This window comes from Balaenoptera ricei, chromosome 7 (assembly GCF_028023285.1).
Source record: "Balaenoptera ricei isolate mBalRic1 chromosome 7, mBalRic1.hap2, whole genome shotgun sequence".
NCBI lineage: Eukaryota > Metazoa > Chordata > Mammalia > Artiodactyla > Balaenopteridae > Balaenoptera > Balaenoptera ricei.
In genome coordinates, this window is record NC_082645.1 from 118,635,817 (window position 1) to 118,647,119 (window position 11,303).

Below are 11,303 nucleotides of genomic sequence, written 5' to 3' on the forward strand. Positions count from 1 at the left end.
GAGAGAAAGTACTCAGAGGCACAAAGGAGCAGGTTGGTGACGCCCAGCCTAACTGTCAATCGTGTCTAAAGGAATCCCGCAGGGAAGCTTCGTTCAGGGAGGGAACGGGTTTCGTCCAAATCACAATGTGTGCAAAAACAACCATGGCAGCTGGGACCATTTTGAATCTTGCCCTCATTCTCTGTTAATATTTAGCACTTTCCCTCCAACAAAAACCTGCTGTGTGTCCAACTCCAATCGCAGGATGGAGCACACCCTGGGATACTGAATTAGCAAGACTGAAGCCAGTCATGAGGGCTGACGGCCACATAGCGTGGTCTCCCATGCAAATTTTTTTTTTTTAACATCTTTATTGGAGTATAATTGCTTTACAATGGTGTGTTAGTTTCTGCTTTATAAGAAAGTGAATCAGTTATACATATACATATGTTCCCATATCTCTTCCCTCTTGCGTCTCCCTCCCTCCCACCCTCCCTATCCCACCCCTCTAGGTGGTCACAAAGCACCGAGCTGATCTCCCTGTGCTATGTGGCTGCTTCCCACTAGCTATCTGTTTTACATTTGGTAGTGTATATATGTCCATGCCACTCTCTCACTTTGTCACAGCATACCCTTCCCCCTCCCCATATCCTCAAGTCCATTCTCTAGTAGGTCTGTGTCTTCCAGCCAGCCTGGCTCAAGTCTGGATGGGCGCAGTAGGCTGTGTCACCATCACTTTTCCCTTCAAGCAAACACCACCTTCTCCCCATGCCACATCTGAAAGCACCCTGACCCACACCAAACCCTCAGGTCAGCATCTTCACCCCCCAATCTCCAGTGAGAGCAGCTTGAGGGTCTGGGCTCTTCCTTATGACCCTCCAGAGAACTGGCCTAGGTCTTCTCCATCTGAGCTTAGGTCCCCTTGCAGGACATCACCTCTTTTCTCTTCCCCTTGATCCAAGGCTCTGGTTTCCCCCAACTCTTTCTTAGGTCTTGGGTATATGACCTGTACAGACCCACTAGACCCCATGCTTGATTTAATGATTTGTTGTTGCTGTCTTAAAATTCTTAATAACTTTTGGACAAGGACCCTTCATGTTCATTTTGAATCGAGCCCACAGATTCTGGAGCTGGTCCTGGCTACAGCTGTGCATGTGTATCAATGATTCTTCTTACCCTTACCCAGACTTGGCAGGGGTTCCCTGGTCAGAGCCTTGGGTAACAGCATTAGAGAGGAGGGGCATGCTGGTCAAAATTATTGGTTATTTTTTCTTGTCCTTAGTTTCAAGAAGTACTATTTGATATTGAAAATTATGTACTATAGACTACAGTCAAGCGAGAAATCCCATTTGGTTTAAGAAACCTAAATATTTTCATCTGCAGAAATTGGGTTACCATCATAATTTACAGTTCATTGTTAGGGTTTGAAGATTAAGAAGGCGGCCTTGGGAATTACAGCATGAAAAAGTAATCATCATCAGTATAAATAAAAATCAAAAACCTCTCTCTCTGGGGCATTTTTTGGTAGAAATAGAAAAACAAATCCTAAAATGCATACAGAATTTCAAAGGACCCAGAAGAGCCAAAGCAAACTTGGGAAAGGAACAATAGAGCTGGAGACCTCATATTCCTGATTTCAAATCATATTACAAAGCTACAGTAATCAAAACAATATGGGACTGGAATAAAGACAAACATGTCAACCAATGGAATAAAATAAAGATCCGAGAAACAAACCCTCAAGTATATGGTCAAATAAGCTTCTATAAGGGTACCAAGGTTACACAATGGGGGCAGGATAGTCTCTTCAACAAATGATGCTGGAAAAACTGTATATCCACATGCAAAAAAATGAAGTTGGACCCTTACCTTACACCACTTACAAAGAACTAACTCAAAATGGGTTAAAAATGTAAATGTAAGACGTGAAACTATTATACATTTAGAAGAAACTATAGGAGAAAATCTTCATAATATTGGATTTGGTAATGGTTTCTTCCATATGACACCAAAAGCACAGACAACAAAAGCAAGGACAGACAAATGGTACTATATCAAACTTAAAAACTTTTACACAGCAAAGGAAACAGTCAACAGAGTGAAGAGGCAACCTACAGAATGGGAGAAAATATTCACAAACCATATATCTGATAAGGGGTTCATATCAGAACACATAAATAACTCCCACAACTTTACAACAAGATCTATTTTAAAATAGGTAAAGGACTTGAATAGACATTTCTCCAGAGAAGACATACGAATGGCCAATAAGCATATGAAAAAACACTCAGCATCAGAGAAATGAAAATCAAAACCACAATGAGATAATTCAAAAAGAGTCATGTACCACAATGTTCATTGCAGCTCTATTTACAATAGCCAGGACATGGAAGCAACTTAAGTGTCCATCGACAGATGAATAGATAAAGAACATGTGGCACATATATACAATGGAATATTACTCAGCCATAAAAAGAAACGGAACTGAGTTATTTGTAGTGAGGTGGATGGACCTAGAGTCTGTCATGCAGAGTGAAGTCAGAAAGAGAAAAACAAATACCATATGCTAACACATATATATGGAATCTAAAAAAAAAAAAATGGTTCTGAAGAACCTAGGGGCAGGACAGGAATAAAGATGCAGACGTAGAGAATGGACTTGAGGACACGGGGAAGGGGAAGGGAAAGCTGGGATGAAGTGAGAGTAGCATTGACATATATACACTACCAAATGTAAAATAGATAGCTAGTGGGAAGCAGCCGCATAGCACAGGGAGATCAGCTCGGTGCTCTGTGTCCACCTAGAGGGGTGGGATAGGGAGGGTGGGAGGGAGACACAAGAGGGAGGGAATATAGGGATATATGTATACATATAGCTGATTCACTTTGTTATACAGCAGAAACTAACACACCATTGTAAAGCAATTATACTCCAATAAAGATGTTAAAAAAAACAAAAACAAACAAACAAACAAAAACCCACAATGAGATATTGCCTCACATCCACTGAGATGGCCACTATCAAACAAACAGTAAACAAGAAGTGCTAATGAGGATGTAGAAATATTGGTACTCTTAGGCACTGTTGGTGTGAATGTAAAACACTGCAACCACTTAGAAAACTGTATGGAGGTTCCTCCAAAAATTAAAAATAGAATTACTATATAAGCCAGCAATCCAGCTTCTGGGTATGTATCCAAAATAATTGAAAACAAGATTTTGAAGATATATATATACACCCAAGTTTAATGCAGCATTATTCATAATAGCCAAGATGTGGAAACAATATAAATGCCCCTCAGTGGATGAATGGATAAAGAAAATGTGGTATATACATACAATGAAATATTATTCAGCCTTAAACAAAAGAAAGAAATTCTGTCATAGGCTACAACATGAATGAACCTTGAGGACATCATGATAAGTGAAATGAGCCAGTCGCAAAAAGACACGTACCGCAAGATTCCACTTACGTGGGAGATCTGAAATAGTCAAACTATTAGAAACAGAAAATAGAATGGTGGTTGCTAGAGGGAGGGGGAGGTGGGAAGGAGAGTTAGTGTCCAAAGGGTACAGAGGTTCAGTTCTGCAAGATGAAAAAGTTCTAGAGATCAGTTACACAACAAGGTACATGTAGATAACACTACTGTAAAAATGATTAAGGGGGCTTCCCTGGTGGCGCAGTGGTTGAGAATCTGCCTGCCAACGTAGGGGACACGGGTTCAAGCCCTGGTCTGGGAAGATCCCACATGCCGCGGAGCGACTAGGCCCGTGAGCCACAACTACTGAGCCTGCACGTCTGGAGCCTGTGCTCCGCAACAAGAGAGGCCGCGACAGTGAGAGACCCGCGCACCGTGATGAAGAGCGGCCCCCACTTGCCACAACTAGAGAAAGCCCTCGCACAGAAACAAAGACCCAACACAGCCATAAATAAAAATAAATATAAAAAATGATTAAGATTTGCTCACTTGCTCTACTCTGGGAATCTTTCAGGCCTTTCCATCCAATCATACCTTTCTTCCCCACACTCTGCTAGACCTATTCCTGAGTTTGTCCTTTGAAAAAAACAAAAAGCACATGCAATATTTGTGGTCTTTGTAAGTTTTCTTAATTGAGGATATACAGTTTAGAATCATGTAAATTCTATGTCATGTGTGTTTTACTACAATCTTTAAAAAGATAGGAAAAGTTACCTGAGATTTTTAAAAGTATGGGTTTTAGTATGGGTTACTCCATACACCTAAAATGTAGCCATCAGTTTAACAGGAATGGTATAAATGTGGCATTTTTTTTTTGAGGCATGAGTCTTTAAGAGCTAAAACAGGAAAACAATACAACTGCACATATCTTCTTAAAGCATATGTATGTGCCCCTATAATTAAATAACACAACATTTGTCCTTGCTCCTAAATAATATTTGGAAAGGAAGAAGAAAAGAAGTATTTGGCAGCAAAATATTAAGGTTTGGGGAAGAAAACTTCAGTCCCAGGAAAAGTGAAAAAAATCTGACATGAACACTGAGATGTGGTACAAAAGTTATTTCTACCCCAACTAGTGTCATTAGAGCTACGAAATCAGCTCCGCCTAAGGCCTAGGCTTTTATACCTGCTTGACCTTCCTACCTTGACCTTCCTCTCGCCATAGGCCTTCCATGGGCCTGGTGATTCTATTTGTGGTTGTCCATTGTATATATAATTCAGGAATCCCATTTTCCCCACATTGCTAAGGAAGACAATGTTAAGGGTGGTCTAAGGTTCTCAACCTTGCCATCTAGAGCAACAGAAATAATGACAGCAAAGGAAAATCTGTCTGGCTAATTAGCAACCTGGCCTTGGCCAGGGACTAGTGTCTAGATGGACTTCTTAGCAAGATGCACGGAGGGCCAAGGAGAGCAAAAGGCAGCCCCTTATCGAAGCTGTCACCCAGGGACGTGGATGAAGTGGGCTCAGTCCCATGATTTTTCCTGCCAGAGATCAGGCCCGGAGGGAGGAGCTGGGGTCCAGATCCTGTGGCCCAGCTGTGAGGAACAGCAAGACAACAGAGTGTGGGCCCCAGGCCAGCCCAGTCAGCCAAATTGGTGGGATAGAAAAAGACAAAACCATAAACAAGAGAATGGATTCCAAGACCCACTGTTGCTTTGGATTTTCCAGGGAGGTCAAACCAGAAGTATCACCTGTGATAAAACAAATTTACCCTGTGATTCAAATTCTGAGAGCTTGAAGATACAACCCCAGCATGTAATACAAAACCACCTGTCAATACAACTTTCTCTTGGAAATGTATCAACAGTGAGAAGGAAAGGTTTTTTTGATGATCAGAAGGCCAGTCATCAAGAGAACGTATTTCTTCCTACAATGAAGTGACAGCCAGTGGTGATAATGGTGACATTCCAAAAACACAGCCCAATCTTCTTGGCTTGAAATGGCCAACACGTGTTAGGCACAGATCTGTACGATATAGGAGGGCAGTCCTCAGCTCGCAGCGCTTCGGTTCCACAGCGCCCCCAAGTCCTGGTCAGTGCTCAAGGGAGTTCCCTCAGGCAGTGTAGAAACCCACGCTTGGCTGGTTGTTCTGTTTTCTTCACTGAGGATGAATGCCCAAGCCACCGCCCCAGTGTTGCCCCATTGCTCTCTAGAAATCCTGCAAGACCATGCTCTACTCTAGGAATCTTCTAGGCCTTTCCATCCAGTCACACCTTTCTTCCCCACACTCTGCTAGACCTATTCCTGAGTTTGCCTTTTGAAGAAAAAAAAAAAAAAAGCACACGCAGTATTTGTGGTCTTTGCTATTTTTCTTAATTGAGGATATACACTTTAGAGTAATGTAAAAGTACATCATACATATGCTATTCTTGATTCTTTCCATTAAAATTGAACATCAGGTTTCTTTACCAGCAACAAGCATCCTACTAGAAAACTATTTTGTGGGAATATTGTCCGCCCACATTATTTAAGTTTTACTGGATTCTTTCCAGAAATATATACTGTCCTTTCCAAGACAGCCTGTAATATTCTAATTGGTCAAGAACATTTTTTAAATGTGGGATCCACAGATTTTTTTTTTAATATGGGATCCACAGATTTCAAAGGATCTGTCAACCTCCCCCAAAAGTGTACAGCATTGTATCTGTGTATGTGGGAGTCTCTGGGGACAGCATCCAAGTTCACATGTGATTCTAACCACCTCTATTCTAACTCCCCACTAAAGTTCAAGCACCATTCCTTCGAGAAAAAGATTTGATGCAACTCTTCCGGGAGGTCCAGTTCAATTGTTTTAAATATTTGATCCATGCACAAGAGGCAGGATTTAAAGTAGTATTTTTGTTTTGGAATGAGGGCAAAAAAATAGTATAGGACCTCACTGCAAAGCATTGGACAATGTAATCCATGTGGAAGAAATAGGACATGACCACTGCTGAGTGTGGGATGGGATGAGCTTCAGGCTTCTCTGCAGACAACGTTGACAGAGAACATGGGTGAGTTGTGCAATGAGTAGGTTTCACTGGTTTTGGTTTTGGTTTTGTTTTGTTTTTACTATCCCTATACTATCCCTATACTGTCCCTATACTGTCCCTATACTGTCCCTATACTGCCCCTATACTATCCCTATACTAACCCTATACTATCCCTATACTAACCCTATACTATCCCTATACTATCCCTATACTATCCCTATATCCCTGTGTGGGATCTCTATTAACAAATTCCAAAATCTGGTAGTCTTTGGTAGAGCTCAATAAAATCAAAATCATGATAGAACAAAGTCTTAATGTCTTTCTGAGGCATTAAGGAGTTACCTCAATTATTCTCTAAGGAAAATGAATTTTAAATTGGTTGAAAATTATATGTAAAGATTTTTATTTCCAAGATCTTAATCTTATAAAAGAGTAGACCCGTAAATGAATTCTTTCTCATTGGGACACAAAGTAATGAAAAAACAGTCAGTGCACTGGAATTATCTTTTCTAAAACCTAACCAGATGTTGAGGAAAGGGAAAGAGGGGAGAGAGGAAGCAGGGGAGGGGAGGAGAAGGCAGAGGAGGGCACAGGAGGGCAGAGGGGAGAAGCTCTTCCAACTCTGAAAGTGAAGGACAGAAAATGATGTTTGTTAGATGATGAGTTATCCAGGCTCCACTGATGATTAATGAACTCTCATATTCAGTTGAGCTGAATTCCCAGGTGGGGAAAAGGCCTTTAGATCCACACACTTTTCCTGCCACAGGGCTTAGGAGCCAGTCATGCGGCTCAAGCATTCCTAGACCAGCTGGTGAATATTTGTTAATGTTTTTGTTTGCAATTAAATCTCTCCTAGTGTTTACCATGTCATGGCATCCCACTTTTTAAAACTGCAGTTCCTGGCAACAAAGCTTGGAGAATTTTTTCATTTAGATTTAAAAGATGTCAAATAGCATCTCCTCAAATGATCACCCAGTTTGTCCATTTTAATAAGGGGGAACAAGCCACCCTCCCATTACTCTTCCTTAACTCTCCCTCCCACCCCCAAGAAATAGAGACAAGAGAGCACAAGTCATATTTGCTGGGCCCCTGTCTCGTGGGTGGGATTTCATGCCCTTCTCCCAGTAGCCCAATGGCTGCATTTTCCCCCATCTTATAGCTGGGAAACTGAAAGCAGGTGAGGCAAAGTGTTTTGCCCACTGCCACATTAAAAAAATTTTTTTTAAATTTAAAAAAATTGAACCAGAATCCTAATGAAAATTTGTGTTTCCAAAGCCCAAGGGAAGAACCCCAGGAAACCCTAAGAGGATATGCCGGATTTGGCCCCAATCTCAAGGAAACTCCCGACATCTTTCGGGGAAAAAATACACTAAATTTCTTTGGTGGTGACAAACCACAGATTCTGCATCAACAGACTCCGTTTGTCTGCTGCTGTTCTTTCAAATACGAAAAAAGTCAAAATTGGCTGCTTGAGACCCTTGTGTTGGGTGGGGTGTCAAGCTGCTTTGTGTCACAGATTCTGTCCTGAAGGCAATAGATTCAACCAGAGAACTTCATTAAATTCTTATCTTTCTATTGAGCATTAGTCATTCCTTTTTTTACTCGGCCTCATTCTGAAAAGAATTTGAGGTGCCTTTTTCCTTTTTGTAGCTGTCCGCTTGAAACTTAAAAAGATACCTCTTATTATGAAGACTGCTCTACATGGGCCTTCAACTCAAAATTGTATTCAAAGTCCAGTGACATTCCCCAGCCATTGTGCAATTCCATGAAATTAGTTTTCATTAAGTCTCCTCAGAAGCTTTTTCATTTTCCATGTCTGGAAATCTCTTTTAAGACAGAGACACACACATGCACACAAGGCAATCTTTTTCAAACAAAGACTTAAATACATCCAGAGCTCCCATTTTGAAGTCGTTTATTTGGTCTTCTCCAAGCACTGCTTTTTAGAATCAGGCTGGTCCTCCTAACAAGTTCTAGGACTTCTGTTAACTCCTAACTGTCCCATTTTAAGTGGGAGCTGCAGAAATATTGGAAGACCACAGCGACAGAACTATGTCCACCTGCCATGAAATGAAAAGTCACATTTCAGTAAACCCTAGGGGTCTCTAGCTTGCAGCCACCCTAGTTCTCTCTCTTTTTCTTACCCTTCTTCTCTTTCTTGCCTGAATCCTGGGAAAAGAGCCCCCATTCTTGTCCCCAGAGAGGAAGCTAAGAGAGGACTTATTCTCCTCCGGTTAGTGAAGGAGGAGAGCGGAATTTAACATGTTATTGCTACTTGAAAGAGCTTTGGGGGAATCCTCAAAAGCAAACAATTTGGAACAACTCTAAGAAGATTCCTCCAAAGAAATGCATCGGAAGCTGCTTTTTTACAGTTTATTTTACAACTTGAATCTCGCATTTCCATTCTATGAAACTGTGCTAGAGACGAAAATATCAGCCACGTATACACATCTGTAAACAATTATCTGCTTGACCCAGGCTCTGAAGGTGTGTTCTGTGATAGCAAAACTTAAGTCTTCTGATCCTGTGTGTCGACTTGGTCTCACTGCCACCTACTGGTATCCTTGTTAGACACTGAGTACTGGACCCAAGATCTTTGGCTCAAGTAAAACAGTGTCTGTTCATGTCTTGGCTATTATAGATAGTGTTGCTATGAACATTGGGTGCGTGTATCTTTTCAAATTAGAGTTTTCATCTTTTCTGGATATATGCCCAGGTGTGGGATTGCTGGGTCATATGGTAGTCCTATTTTTAGTTTTTTAAGGACCTTCCACACTGTTCCCCATAGAGGCTGTACCAATTTATATTCCCACCAACAGTATAGGAGGGGTCCCTTTTCTCCACACCTTCTCCAGCATTTATTATTTGTAGACTTTTGGTATTCATCAACAGATGAATGAATAAAGAAGTTGTGGTGTATATATATATATACAATGGAATATTACTCAGTCATAAAAAGAATGAAATAATGCCATTTGCAGCAACACAAATGGACCTAGAGATGATCATACTAAGTGAAGTAAGTCAGACAGAGAAAGACAAATATCCTATGATATCACTTATATGTAGAATCTTAAAAAATGATACAAATGAACTTATTTACAAAACAGAAACAGACTCACAGACATAAAAAACAAACTTATGGTTACCAGGGGAAAGGGGATAAATTAGGAGCTTGGGATTAACAGATACACACCACTATATGTAAAATAGATAACCAACAAGGATTTACTGTATAGCACAGGGAACTATATTCAATATCTTGTAATAACTTAGAATGGAAAAGAATCTGAAAAAGAATATATATATGCATATGTATAACTGAATCACTTTGCTGTACAACTGAAACTAATACAGTATTTTAAATCAACTATACTTCAACTTTTTTTAAGTGTCTATCTTGTTAATAAACAATGTCTGTTCAACAGCTCAGGCATTAGAACAGAGCAATCCAGGAGGGGAGGGTTTGGCTGTGCCTTGGCAAGTTAGCCTGCTCCTGGAATGAGGTCACGTGAGGATGTCCCGTGCACCATCCGGGGTTACCTTCCTTCTCCTCATAAAGGCAACTTGAAGAACCTCCAGATTAACTGCCCAGATATTTGGAAATTTATTTAAAGACATATTCCTAGGGTCCAAGATAATAAACATGAAGCAGAAAGTTCCATATCTGCTATAGTTGGAAAAGCTAGACACCACGATGCACATGTAAAAGACATTTTACCCTCTTAAATATAAGGCAGCCAGACAAAGCATTTCCTCCATTTTTCCTGCTAATTATAAACATTAAGCAGAGATTAGTTCAGATTTAATGTTAGGGCAGAGAATGCCTTAGAAGACGCTTCAAAAGGAATTGCACAAACACCCATTCCATTCCTGCCCCGTGACACACACAGTGCCGTCGGCTCCAGGGTAGATCCCAGCGTAATCCTCCCTTCCTGCCTTGGCCATGGACTTTTGGGGCTACTGGCCTCTCCAAAACCATGGTGTTCCATTGTAGAACTGTTCAAACACAGCGGCTAAAATGTCCTCCTATTGTAAGGAAAAACTAAACATTTTGTTTTCTAGTCTGATTCGTGATCAAGTCTAGAAGAGGAAATTATTTAAGAGATTTTTTTTAAATTACATTGAAACATCAGATAAAATATCACCCACACTGTATTTAGTGTAATATCTGGGAAAAATTCTACTTAGTTCCTGTCTCTATCAGTAAAGGTCAGTTAATCTCTCCCAGCCTCACTAATTTTATGTGTAAAATGAGGCTGATGGCCTGATGCTCTAACCGGCAGTGATTCTGTGACCGCTTTCTTTCATCTATTACCCTAGGCTCTGACCACCGGTGGGTTTCCTGCTGTCCCCACAAGAAACAGAGAGCCCCGCAGTGCACGGCGGGGCAGTCTGTGGGCTTAGCTGAGCTGGCTCTGGGTCCTGGCACTGCACTGCTGAATCAACTGATGAGGTTTCCAGAAGAGAAAAACCAGTTTCCTGGAATGGCTTCTCTTGAGACCTGAGTCATCTCCAGCCGCTGTTCAATTCTTAATTTTGAAATGCAACCAACCCACGAGCTCTTCCATCCAGTGGCCAATTCTCGATGCTCTGGGTCCATGAAAACTGAAGGTATGGGTCAAACCAGAGGCATCTGACAGAAACATTTGCCATTGTACCATTCCCTAGCCATTCCTACCTCGCAAATGTTTCTCTGTACTTCATGAGTCTTAAAATTCAGGAGAACAGCAGGATTACACTATGCAAAATGCAGCCAGACCCCTACAAAAGACTAACAATCTGCCTTTGGGAGAGGGTTTGGCAGAACTTTTCATATTTGTCCTATTTTTCTGCTTTGCTTTCTCTTTCCAGATTTTTTGAAACAACA